This window comes from Octodon degus, unplaced genomic scaffold (assembly GCF_000260255.1).
Source record: "Octodon degus isolate 3935 unplaced genomic scaffold, OctDeg1.0 scaffold00066, whole genome shotgun sequence".
Lineage (NCBI taxonomy): Eukaryota > Metazoa > Chordata > Mammalia > Rodentia > Octodontidae > Octodon > Octodon degus.
In genome coordinates, this window is record NW_004524642.1 from 3368980 (window position 1) to 3378895 (window position 9916).

General features: G+C 39.9%; 1 pseudogene; it reads left to right on the forward strand.

The window, feature by feature from the left end:
• The first annotated feature begins 6048 nt into the window (after window positions 1-6048).
• LOC111817682 lies at window positions 6049-6149 on the forward strand (annotated as a pseudogene).
• Window positions 6150-9916: the final 3767 nt, after the last annotated feature.

The window sequence follows — 9916 nt, forward strand, 5'->3', positions numbered from 1 at the left end:
ATATGTGTATTTCAGTGCCTCAGCCAGCAACAACTAGGCCCATTTTTGAAAAAGAATAAATAGTGTATTTTAAATATCCATACAGCATATCTACATATATAATTTCCAAAAAATTGCAAATAATTCCAGCTGGTTAAATTTAGAATGCTTATATTAAAACCAATTCAACAACACTTTCTGGCATTATTCCCAGAACATTTTTGTTTGATTGGGAATTGTTTAAATGTTAATCCATTTTAAGCTTCTCTCTCTCCCAATTGTGCTCTTCTTAGAATGCCACATTTGAAATATTGACTGCAACAGCCCTGACTCTCTTATGAAATCATGTATCTCAGTAATGTTGCTGCTACTCCTTTGGATCATTTCTTGGACCCACGTCGACTGCGTGCCGGGGAGGGGAGCACACACTACGGGATTGTGAGTGTTTCTCTAGATTCCCTTTCCCATCCCGGGGCCTGCCGGAGCTCGCTCCTGCCTGATTTCAGCGTCTGTACCCTCTCCTCGCACCGCCTTCCTGCTCTGATCACCCCTATTTCCTTCTGGAACATTTGCTCTAACAGCGAAGCTTCTACTCCTGAGCAGTTCTGTCCACACGCACTAGAAAATCAAATCATATCGCGCAGATTCTCTAAAGCAAACAAGTTACTTTTCTATGAGGTGATCAGGACACTATTTGCCGCAAAAGCACTTTCTTGTAATTCCTAAATTTTATTGATCCTTAATTTCAGTCTTTGCCCACCCTCGGAAGAAAAGGGAAACAGCCACGGTTGCGAAAGTTTCCAGCCCACCCACGTGCACATTTTCTTAGTAGCTCTTGCCCTTCATGCTTTCACTGGCCACACCCTGCTGGGGACCCTGAGGTTTATTTTTTAGTAAGTGCCACAGAATGGCTCTGGTTGGATCACAAGTGTTTCCCACAAGCACACGTGCTCAAGACCACAGCTGGCTTAGGCCCCAGCGTCGCGTACTCTGTCGCAGGGAAGATGCAAGGAGGCGGTGGCGTCCAGCGGGCAGTCCCCGGGCACCGGGCACCGGGCACCGGCACGGAGGGCCGCCTGCAAGCGCTGCGGGATCCCGCCTCGTTCTCTCTCTCTCCATCTCCGGCCAGGAGTTCAGTGATTTGTCCCCCAGTTTTCCTGCTGTGTTCTTCTGCCTCATCCCAGACACTAATCGCTGGGACAACGAGTGTCAGACTAAGCCTCTGACACTCTGAGCCAAAAACAGAAAGAAGCTCTTTTGCATAAATGGATTTCCATCAGGGTCGTAGTAGTGGAAAGCCGGCAAAGGCTGACGGGACAGCTTCCGTGTGTGTGTGTGTGTGTGTGTGTGTGTGTGTGTGTACGCACCAGGCAACCAAGCACTCGTTTCTAATCAATTACACAATTTCATTCTAACACACTTTTGCAAGACAGGCATTATACTGTTTATTTTAAAACCAGAAAACTTAGACTCAAGGATAGTTAATAACTTATTTCATGTCTACAGGCAACAGGAGTTAGGCCTGGATGTGTACCTAGGTCTGCCATATTTCTCCCATCTAAAAGAAGTATTTGTCTACAAGTAAGAGTAAAACAGAAGGTAGCGTTCAAATGAGCACAAGACTAGCAAAGCCTACACTGTAACTGAAAAACGACATTTGATAGAAACAAGGACAACTTTCAGACTCAAGTAACCATCGTCCCAAATTTTATTGGCCTAAACACAATTTTTCACAGCAAAAAAGTCTACAGTAGTGCTTCTGCACAGAAACACAATATTAGAAACAAGGGCAGGCCACATACGTGACAGCAAATATTCTGGTAGCCACCTGTTAAAAAGGAAAAGGAAACAAGTAAAATGAATAATACTTGTAATCTTGAATGGCTAATACATTATAATTTCAATATATAATTAAATTTTAAAAAGGGGCCAGGGAGATGGCTCAGTAGAATAAGCACTTGCCTGGCAAGTGCAAGGGCCTGAGCTCAATCCCCAGTTCTGCCCCAAAAAAACCATATATATATATATGGTTGAAGGCATAACTTTCTTCTGTTTTCATGCTAACCCTTTATATTTTGTGTGTATTTTATACTTATGTCATACCTCAGTTAAGACCAGCCACACTGCAAGTTCTCGCTAGCCACATGTGGCCAGTGACAGCCACGTTAGACCGCACAGGAGAGAGGAGGAATGGCTGCTGAAATTGAAATCACAAGTTTCTAGGCCATTCCTTCATATTTCCTACCTCACTTTCACAAGATAGCTGCCAAAGCGCCAAATATTATGTTGATAGTGAAAACAAAACAGGAACAAAGCACTGCTGGTACTTTATCTCAGACCGTTGTACTTACATATGTAACCTGTGTCCCATAGTGATTGTAATCAGAAGGAAAGTTGGAAAAGGGAGAAATGAGGGTTTTTTTAATTTCTATTGGACATATAAGAAGGAAATTGGGCATAATAATATACCAAGGGTGTTGGCCATAGAATTTAAAATAGAATGAAAAACATATTTAAGACTAATGAAAACTGCAAGAGTAGTAGAAATGTGCTCTCATTTATACTACAGTGTGCATATGACCAAATGATACATTTTTTCTTTCAGGCAATACACATCTAGCTCATTCTTTCCATCTGCCAACAAACACATTCAAAATAAGATATAGCAGTAGAACAACAATGCAATAATCCGATTTCCATTATTTCTTACAACGAACAACATGGAATACGCAATTTATAAGGATAAAATGTGTATGGTGGCTCATGCTTTTGGAAGTTTCACTCTACAATCAGTTGGCCCATTGCTCTTGGGACTTTTTTTAATTAATTAATTTATTTTTTTAATCTTTCATTTATTTATTTGGTACAGGGTCTCACTACACAGTTCGAACTGGTAGTGAACCTCCTGTCTCCACCTCCCCAACACTGGGATTACAGGCATGTGCCAATGTACCCAGTCTAGGTGGCTGGCTTGGTATGGGACCAGCACAGCATGTGGTATCGAGGATCAAACCCGGGTCCTGGTGCTTGCCAGGCAAGCACTTAGACCACTCAGCTATGTCTCCAGCCCATTCTCAGGGCTTTGTCAGAGGAGTTCCACATCACAGCTGAAGAATCTGCTTCACTCATAGCACTCAGCAAATGAAGGGGAGGGACAGGGTCTAAGGCCCTAACATCCCCGCAAGGCCACTGTCTTAATGACCTTCTTTTTTCTCTGTATCCTACCTCTTACAAGTCTTACCACCTCCCAACACAACTCCAAAAATTAATCCTTTAATGAGTAGGCCTCAAACCATCAGGGAATAGGTCATCCAGTGGAAAAAGTCGTTTTACAAGCATATGGATATCACCATTGTTTTCCTGAGAGAGCTTTCCATGCTAAGGCGAATGTGACATTGCACACATTGAACATCAAATGTAACATTATTTGAAAAACTTCTTATTGAGGTCATGCTCTGGTAGACAGTATCCCCAAATTTCATGATTGAAACTTTTACCCCATTATAACAGTGTTGACAAATGAGATGGTCAGGAGGTGATCAATGCTGCTAGTACAGGAAGGGTTTCCTGCTCAGCCTGTGTGCAGCCCCCTTTCCTTCTCTGTCTCTTACCCCTGCGATGCCCCTTTCCATGTCATGAAGAAGTAAGAAAGATGACACCGGACACATACGGCCCCTCCATCGGAATTCCCAGCTTACTGAACTTTAAGGAATAAATTTCTGATCCATGAAAACTACCTAGTCTCAGGTCTTTTTGGTAGGTATTCCAAAATGGATTGACTCATTTAATATCTGTGCTCCTTTGAACATAACATAATGTAAGCATGTGCTTTCTTTAATTGTTTATAATTCTTTCTAGTCAACTTCCTCATTTCGGAACTAATTATTGCAGTTAATAGATCCAAACTAATACAATTTTATTATTGACAAAATTCCATGGTTACCTTAATGGAAAAAAGGAAAAAATGCATAAAAGTAGTTTCAATTATCTTAAAACACGATATTTAAGAGTAGAAAACTAATCTATGATGAAGTTATTAAGTATGACATAAATCGCAGCTGGCATTCATGTTTATTCAATTTTAAATATGTATGCAGCCGTTCACATAACTAGCTAATTATTCAAACAGCTCAGTAGGTTACCTAATGGAATTGTGTGGAGCTGAAGTGTCATGAACTAGAATATAGGGCACAATACATGAGCTTACAATTTCAAGCATAAAACTCTGCAGAATAAAGCATAAATGAATTTAAACCATCAGAGAAATTAGGTCAATAACATCGCCTTTAACTATAATCTCTTGAAATTTGCATTTTGAAATGGAATGGAAATTCAGGGATTCTACATGACAAAGAATAATCCCATTACAACTAAGCTACCCTGTAGCAATTGAAATGAACTCTGCCAGACTTTATGAAGGGCTCATACTGAGCTCACTGCAATTAAGCCTAAATTTCAAGAGATTTTATGATTGTTGGCTAATGCATGAAAACCCAAGTAAAAGGACAGTTTGTACAACCTAGTAATACCACTGATGCTATTAATATCTCTTAAAATTCTCTTTTATTTTCAAACATTTGATTGGGTGCCAAATGACTGCTCAACCACTGCGTGCAATGGTTGTGCCTGACTTCTACAATGATGTAAGATGATAAAAGCACACGCTATCAATCAGCCAATGAGTCCTGGGAGTTTAAACTTGGTTCAAAAATTGCCAGTGCATCACTCCTTTTCATCATTCTGGTGTTGTGTAAATGTGCCCTGAGGGCTGTGAACACCGCTGGGCTTTGACACACGCAACTATGCAGGGTGCTGATGACCAGCTGTTTGAATGCTGCCAAAGCCTCGCATCGTTGGAGACGCTGAAATGGCCTTTGTGTCGTTTGAAAACGATGTCAGATTCCTTGGGACCACTGCAGAATTAGTAATTACACTTTTAAAAGTTAAGAGACTGAAGATGAAACAAATATTTTAATTCTGATTCATAAAATGAAGAAGCCAGTATTGAATTAAAATAATCCCCTCTAGCCTTTCTTCTTGATTTATAAACACACAAAACACCTTTAATGCTGCAGACTTTAATGAATGTTCAGAGAAAGAGAAAAGTTATACCTTGAAGCATCAATAAATGTAAAATTCAGTATGAGATCCCCATTTCTGAGTAGGCTACAGGCAAGCCCTGCCACGCGGCTCAGCCTCCCTCTACTGCCTGTCCTCTGCTTCCCGGTCTGCTCTTCAATTTGCCAACCCTCTTAGAAGGAAAAACACATTCTATCTTACATGGAAGTATTCGGGTATCAGCAGGTCTAGATCCAGCTCAGCAAATCAATATCCTCTACATACCTGATCATATTATTAGGCTAAAATAACTCTTTTCCTTCCTCTTAATATGAGAATAAAGGAAGGAAATACTTAGTGCTTTTATAGACTCAGAGATATAACTTATCACAACACCACTTAGAATGCAAAAGATGACTCTTATTTTTTAAAATCAACCTCAAGCTTTTTCATCTAAACAGACTGAATTTTAAATAAATAACTTAAAATCTAATTGCCATTGTTTCAAGTTTGATTCATTAAAAAAGATACAATGGTTGTTAATGGTGCTCAATAATTGTATCACTTTCATAATGAGCTGAAGTGTAAAAGAGAAATTATCTCTATAGTCTGAGAAATTTTAAAAATTAAAATTAGACTAAGGTGATTTCCTTATGGCATCAGAAAATAAGTTTTTCCTGTAGGTGAGATAGATAGAAAACTGAAATAACACTTGGTAATATATGAAGATAGAGATCTATAGACACTTAAGAATCTGAACTATCTATAACATCATCACAGGCTGTCTTGAGGCTTTTTTTTTACTTTGATTATATAGAAATATCTAATTTTATAACTTTCTCTAAAAACTCCATTCCTGATGAAATTTGAAAATCGTAAGTCAAAACATATTCAAACAAATACTTATCTCTATTGATTTCTACCTGGTTTATTCATGCCTTGTGCTTTTTTGGTACAAAACAAGATCATAGTTTCATGTTGCTTTATAAAACAAATAAAAATAAATCCTCTATCGCTTCTCAGCCTTTTGGCTAAGATCAAGTGCAGTACCTGTTCTTATCAGTTTAATACAAATAAATCCTCCAATAAAATTTCATTTTTTCTGATTCCTACAATTCAGAAATTTAAATCAAACCTTGGGAAATTAGTAATTTTGAGATATAGGATACTTAAGATATCTGTAAATTAGTCACTGTTTTCCAAAAACGAAAATGTAAATAAGTCTTTTTAAAATATTCATGTATTTGGTAAAGATAAAATTTTAAACTGTTCTCTTATAGGCAAGTCTATATCATTTGGTGTAACTATGAACACATATGTAACATCCAGCAGCTGAAGTTACAAGAATTTTAAGACACCAAAGAAATGTATGAATGAAAAAATTAATTCTATCAAATAGCCTTCATTCACAATATGTGCATCTAAACTACAACATTTCCTGAAGCTTAATTTTATCTCACAATTAAAGCCAAAGTAATCCTTCCATTTTTAAGATTATTTCCTGAGTATTAAGGATTTATGTAGTATAAGGGGGAAAACTAATTATTGTTTTGATTTGAAGTGTAGTTTAACTAAAATTACTATTTTAAAAAATTGCTATATTTAAAAAGAATTACTAATACTAATTATGAAGTAAAAGATCCCCCAAATATATCCTTTTTTATTAAAATGCAACATTGAAATTTTTAAAATTGATTTTCTTCCCCTCTTAAACATTATAGGACAGCTCTTAAAAGTTCCTACAGAGAAGTATGAAAATTTAAAACAGATAGGAACATAACAGGCATTCCTATTTGCTGTTTGCGACAACTCTAACCAAGAGATATATGTAAAAGAGTACAGAAAATAGCTGCAGATTATAACCTTTGGGAAAAAAGTTTATTTCAACAGAGAAACAACCCACTTGATTTTTAAGTGGCAGCCACCAAAGGCTTTATAGATGCTACAAATGAAAGACCTTCCAAAGAATGTAGTTGACCCTTGACCGGTGCCCACCCCACTGTCCATAGTGCCAGGCTGGAATGGTCCCTTCCATAAACAGGAATTAAAGCAGTCCAGTCAAGTGGGGGTATTAATATTTTTACAAAGTTGAAACAAAGTAGGAGAAGTCAGAACTCATGGGATGATATCCTCTGGACTTTTCCCTCCATGTCCTTCCTCCCCTCAAAGATCACCCGCTAACCGATTTGTCAAAGAGTATGGTCTCTGCCCTGTTCCACAAGATCGTGTGCCTGCTACCGCTCACAGTACGTGGATTTGTGCCTCTTCCTGAACAATTAATGTTGAATTAAAAAACGACCTTATTTGGAATTTAAGGCGTTGCAGATTCATTTAATTAAGATGAGGTCATTCTGCATTAGCATGAGCTCAACATCAAGTACTTGATGATGAACTGATTAAAATCAAGGATTATACTAAGAGAAGAGGACACACAGAGGCACAGAGGGAAAGGCTGGATGAAGCAGAGACAGAGATGGGAACGACACAGCCACAAGCCAAGGACCACCAGGGACAAGAAGAAGCCACCACAAGGAGGGAAGGGCAAGCAAATGCTTCCTCGAAACTTCAGAGGGAGGACACCTGGATTTTGGACACTCATCTCCACAGCTGTAGAGAATAAATTTCTGTTATATGAAGCCACCAAACATGTGGTATCACATCATAGCAGCCTGCATTGGGACTACATACCTGATACACATAACCTCAGGAGGACGGGTTTCTTTGTCTCATAGTTTCAAAGATTTCAGATTGTGGTTGGCTAGATCCAGGTCAGAAATAGTAATACAGTGCAGCATGGAAGAGGAAAGGTGCTCGGCTCCCGGAAGCCAAGACCAGAGGGAGAGAGAGGCTGAGGACAAGGACAGACCACCAGGTAAGGCCTCCAGGGGCCCACTTCCTCTAGGCAGGCCCCACTTCTAGAGCACATGCAGCTACGAGCTCATCAATGCATCCATCTAGTGAGGAGCTTAGCACCACCTCAAGCTGCTTGCCTGCTGAAATCCCCACTTCTCAGCATGTGAGTCTCTGGGGTAACACTGTAGATCTAGCACATAACAGAGCCATTGAAAATGGATATAGCTCCTCTGGATACTAACTCTCACCCACACCCTCTTATCTCTTGTCTTCTATGTCCAACTCCTCCAAACATGGACTTCTTTGCCTCCTCTTGCTTTTACTCATCACATCTCGTCTTGTTTCTTTTACTCTTTTTTTAGAATTGCTGGCCAATTTATTTACTTATTACTATATTTTAATTTTTAATATATTAGCTCATATTTGAGGTATGGAATGACTACACTTACTGTGGAGTGTCATGAGATGGAAACACACATCTGAATTCTTTTCACTTCTCCTTCATCCCTCATCCCACCCCTCCCTCAATTCTTAGTTCTATTTTTACTGAAAACAGATCTATTTCTTACTATCTTTTACTTCCTCTCTAAATTATTTGCCTTTCAAGATTATCATACAGAACAAGACGTGTTATTTGAATTTGTGCATCAGATTTATTTCACTTGATATTGCTGACTCAAACGGTAGCCATTGTCTATAAAAAAAAACTCAGATTTATCCTATTTATGACAAAATAGTGCATCAGCAAGCAGAAACCCCAAGGGGCACCCAGGATCTGGAGGCAGATGTATTTACATTCATAGGCACTGATTTGAATCATTTCCAGAATATCAGGCCCTCATCTCCAGTGGCCTGGGGCTTATATTGGATAAACAGTGGCTTGTCAATTGGGGATTGGTTTAAACAATGTTCATCATGGTGACCAGCTATGAATCACAGTGACCAACCATTTTTAAAACTAATAGAACTGGATGCTGTCTTCATGTTTCGGCGCTGTGTTGGCCTTGACAGGAGCAAGGCTTTGAGATCACTGTTCCTTTGGAGTGACACCTTGAAGTGCTGTCCCAGTAAATTTTTCAGTGGCTGAGGCTGGATTTCTGAAACTTGTACAGGTAGTTTATGTCCCTGTGTTAAACGTGTGTCCAGGCATGTCTATAGATATACCAATCATCTATATATCTTCAAGTGGGGTGAGTCCACCACAAGACCTGAGGCCAGGGCCAGTGACACAGGTGCTGAGGCCTGAGCCTGCCACAGGGGCACAGGAGCCAGCAGTGCAGTTTGAGCTTGTGCAGCAAATGGGGGCAGGTCTGGCTCTCATCTTCCAGGAATATCAGGTATTTTCTACAGCTGGGTTGATGTTTACCTCATGAGTCTTTCCATCAGGCAGCTTGGATGTCATCCTGAGCAACTAGTGAGGGCAGCTATGAGGGCTTCTCCAAAAGGGTCAACAAGTTTTGAACCTCTGGGAGATTAAGTCCAGGGCAGTTGCAATGAAGTATTGGCTGACAGGGGCCACTTGAAGGCAGAAGAGGACATTCTTAGATCCAGGCAGATGCACCAGCAGGCTGGGTGGCAGAAGACGAGACAATATATGTAGAGGGCAATGGCGGCGGCATTGGCATGTTGGAGACCTTGACCTGGCTTATGGGCAGGAGAGGTATATTTAAGCAGTTCATCATTCTATAAATGTTTCTTGTGGTTTTGAAACCTCGGGATGTGTGGTTGAATTTCTAGTCTCTCGTGGCATGGGACACCATTTGATGCAGGTAGGGATTGTCCCAAGGTGGAGTTTCACCAGCAGAGGCAGGTGTTTCATGGCCCAGTCTCAGGTCCCAGGGGACAATGACAGAATTGTGGAGCTAAAAGGGACAGAGAAACAAACTGCCTTCAAGCAGTGAATCTGTTGTCAGAGTATCCCTAAAAATAGTGAGAGAGTTCACAAACTCTGGGGTACTTGAGTAACAGTGGAAAGGGGTGCCTGGGTTGGGAGCTATAGAATGTAAGGTGGCATTGGTTGCTGACA